Below are 4,382 nucleotides of genomic sequence, written 5' to 3' on the forward strand. Positions count from 1 at the left end.
TATAATTAATAATATTAATTTAAAAATGTAATTTTCTTAGCTTTATTTAACAACTAAATTTATATACTCGTCATAATTTATAATAAAAGAATTAAAACAATTAAACAAATGTTGCGCCACGCAGAACCATCGTTTGCGAAAGAAAGTCATTAGCTATTTGATGAGAAAGCTTCATGCGCTACACGCGAATTTATATTCTAAAACACACCATGCGATTTTATATTCTAAAACACCAGTGCTCCGACGTCACATTTGCTAACGTTGTCCACGTTTCAAATACCACTATGAATATTCAAATAATTGAAAAAAAAATCTAACAGATCCTGAATCAACAACCTTTTATAACAAATTATTTAAGCAGATATATAGAAATGAATCTCTATTTTCGCTCATAAACTCACTTCTTTGTTTATCTTATGTCTGTTAGATTGGGTTGGAGAGAATGAGCTTCTCAATTATAACCCTTATTATTTCTACTTTGCTTCTGGTTGCCTATTTTGCTGCCATCTCCCGCTTGATATTCATGTATAACAACCCTTCGGATATATCTTACAACATATTGAATTTTAATGGAGTGGCAGAAGCGATCATATATGCTGCAGAGTTTTCCCCAGTGAGTATGAGAATTTCCTTTGTACCCGACGTAAGTAATGGCAGCCGCTGCAGAGACCCCCGCTGATACCAGCGCCACCATCACCTGCACACAATTATGAAATTCAATTCGAGATTTGAACAACATTTATAACGCAGCTTTCACACCTTCATAGCAAAGAAGAAGAAAAAGGCATTACCAAATCGGTGACAGAGAGAAGAAAGGCTGATAGTGTAGAGGAGGAAAATTTTCCGGTTACGGAGAAGATGAATGAAAATAGTGCGTACCCACAGGCAATTGTATTCGCCACTACAAAGAACCTGCAAAACAACATACCATAGGGAAGATCTCAACTTGTGACCCCGCCTTCCCTTGTTGGGTTCTATGATAAAAAGATGTTCTAATAAAGGTACGAAACAGAATATATAAGTCACTGTAAGAGCCTATAGCTATAAATTCTGCGAATGTGAGTTATGGATGATCCTAACAAATAGAGTTTTTCGCAATTAAAAAATCCCTTAAACACCATCTACAAATCCCAAAATTAAAATGGAAATGGAACTAATATATTCAACTTAAGGAACTAACTATGGAAGACAAGTGGCTGAACTTAGACTAGACGAAGAAATGGCATGAACAAAAACAACTACTATAATGGTGGAACTGCTGTAATAGTGGAAAGTAATATTAAGTCATTGTAAAATGAAACTTACAAGTTGTAAAGGTGAACCTCCCATGGACGCTCTCTGCTCCTCTGCTCCTCAAACTAGCTGCTTAACCTTGACACCCAAACAAAGAGCACTTTCGCACATTTCTTTCTTACACTTTGCTTATTCTGTCAGTATCGTCCATGGCTGCTTCGATTAGCTAATTTCTTTATTCAACAACTGATTATCCCTTTGTGTGGACTGTGACAGGCTGGACCTGCAAGCGTCTTAATGCACATAGAGGTATTCTAATCCATTTACAACAAATTGAGACAGGTTTTTAAGTGTAAGCTTCCCGACACCGCCACCCTCCGCACTGGTTTTTTTTATTACCATACTTCATAGAAATTGATTGTTCAAATGACATGTGTGGTTCAACAGACGTGGTTCCTTATACTGCTCACATTCCATCCTTCACCGACACATGGGGATGGGTTATGGTACTCCTGAGAATTAGCTACTCAACACTCTCTGCCAGTTAAAATTGACATACTCCTTCATCTTTCTTACTTAATACTTAATTCTGCCAAGGAAATACTTTAAAATTTTAATTTTGGGTAAGTATGGATGCAACTGCCATACTTGTCTTTGATTGACTACTCTCACCACTACCAGAAGATGTAGCATTTGCTGCTGCAACTGCAGCAACCGCAGAAGCTACACCAGCAACTGAAATAGCAGCATGAACTTGTGCATTATGAACCCGGGTCTCTTATTTTTTCTTCTATTTTATATCTTTTAGCCACCATCCTACTGTTTTTCCCCAAAAAGGTGTTTTTGTTGAGTTGATAGTCTTACAGAACTTCCAATAAATTAAAATTTGCAGGGTTAGAGTCCTCAAGCAAACACTAGGTATCCTAGTACCATAGCACTCTCTAGATGAGCTACCCAACAGGTGGCATGACTGGAAAAAGAGAAGGGGGCTGTAATAATCCCTCTGCCACTCCAGACAAAAATTCTTGACATTAGCTGTTTCAAAGAAATTTTATATAAATTTTAAACTCCCAGAATGAAGCTGGAATGTGACCCATATAGTGAAAATAATATTAAGACATTCAAGAATCCCAATAGCAAAGTTGTTCTTATGTTTAATGGCAAAGTTGACCTATTGTGGTGGATAACAGCTACTCCATTCAACACGCAGAACCTTCATGGCTTTCATTGGAATGTCAAATATCTAACGCCTGCTAGTCTTTGAATCAAAAGCTTATATATTTTATCTTCCAGCTATTTTATAAAGAGATCAAACATTCATAAAAAGGGTAAAATATCTTCATTGTGCACGGATGAAAACACCAATGCATTCCAAGAGTGAAGCAATGATAGAGGTAAGGCTCTCCATTGTAAATTTATTATACTTTTCATTCAAATATATAAGAACCAGAACGATTGTAAAGGAAGCTGAATGTAAATACCATAACTATACCCAGTAGCAGAATACAAAAATTGAAACAAAGAACCATATAACGAACCTAAACCTACACATCAAAATTGAAAGCTTGTTGCAGTAAACCAGGCTTGAAGAAGATAATGTCAACCACATAACATATCTAAAATTCTCTTGCACAATTGCTGTCTAGGTGTGGCAACACAGAGGTGATAAACTCATTGTTGAATACATTCAACAGACATGATTTATTAGGTTTCATGATCTGCTCCAGAAAACATTGTAAAATAACATACCTTGAAATCATCAGATCCCCTTGGTGAAACTGGAGGACTCCAATTAAATGAGCTAGCACTTCGGATACTCAGTGGACCACTGCTATGCAGACTCTTTCTTGATGTCAGATGGCATTGTTCCTGTGAAGGAAATTAATTCATGAGATTCCAACAAACAGTTATACAAAAGATAATGACAATCTTGACATCAAAGGCTCTGACAGAAACCTAGAAAGGATCTCTGGAATCTAAACACAAAAATAAAGGCAACAATTAATACTTCAAACTCCATACTCGAGTAAAAATGTAGATTAGACTTGTAAGGTTAGTTGTATTTAAAGTCAATTTAACCCTAAATCTACATTGATATCATTTCAAACATCAAAGCAGCTGAAGCATACAAGGTACATATCAGTCAGACAAATTAATCCACAGAAAATGTCATTAAGCCCATCAAATACAAGAAATCTGACTGCAAAGTAAGGATACAATGGAAGCCTACTTGGATCCAAATTACTATCCCCACACAACTGTAAATATGTTACTCCCTTTTATGATTTTTTACCATCATTCAAATAAATTATATATTTCTATTCAACTTTCCCACTTATTCTTAAGGGTGTGAAAATGCCCTTGCATCTTCTCATTTACACTATTATATCCTCTAAAAAGAATAAAGACACATGTTATGTCAGAAATAATGAAAAACCCCTTAAAGACAGTATAACCTTATGCAAGCAGTAAAGAGCTTTGAGAAAGATTGCAGATATCCGTGCACTCTACAGGGGTGTTGCGCTGCGGAAGTGGCAGGATAGACAGATAATGCAACAAGTGCCTGCTGACATGGAACAATTACTTGAGCAGTAATTAGCATACATGCTTGGCACCCTGTGGCCATTATAGTGTTATTTTGTCCTCATTATAGTTTCGAGACATTGCCTTAATTTTTTTTGACAGAACCAGCACGGAATACCAACAATGGCTAAATTACTTATTTATCTTCAGGTTTTAAGGAAAAAGGGTCTAGAATACACTCGTGTGAATAAAAAGACAATTAATGGTTCAGATTCTACAGCTAAGTAATAGGATTAGTGGGTGGAAACCAAAAAGGTCGTAGTTCTAATAATTTTCATTCAATCGAAAGCAATTTCAATCTACAACTGCCAATATTTATAATCTATACCAATCACTCCGTAATGCAACCACCACATGGAGCATTCTATCATAACCTCGTTTCACACAACAATAAACATTAGACCACCAGCAGACAGCATACCTTACCAGGTAGTTTCACTACATATATACCTTAACATTTTCGATTGATAAATTGTGTATATCGAGAATCGCTAAAACATTACATCAGAAGGAGATTATACAGTTCGTTATGCATCAAACAAGAAAACATCCAAAACATCTGGATG

General features: G+C 36.0%; 1 pseudogene; it reads right to left on the bottom strand.

The window, feature by feature from the left end:
* Positions 1 to 451: 451 nt before the first annotated feature.
* LOC149160285 (CASP-like protein 1U1 pseudogene) lies at positions 452 to 1,444 on the bottom strand (annotated as a pseudogene).
* Positions 1,445 to 4,382: the final 2,938 nt, after the last annotated feature.

The sequence above is a fragment of the Pinus tabuliformis genome, chromosome 5_2 (genome assembly GCF_031772625.1).
Source record: "Pinus tabuliformis cultivar Carrire ecotype Pingquan chromosome 5_2, CPIR1, whole genome shotgun sequence".
In the NCBI taxonomy this organism is placed as follows: Eukaryota; Viridiplantae; Streptophyta; class Pinopsida; order Pinales; family Pinaceae; genus Pinus; species Pinus tabuliformis.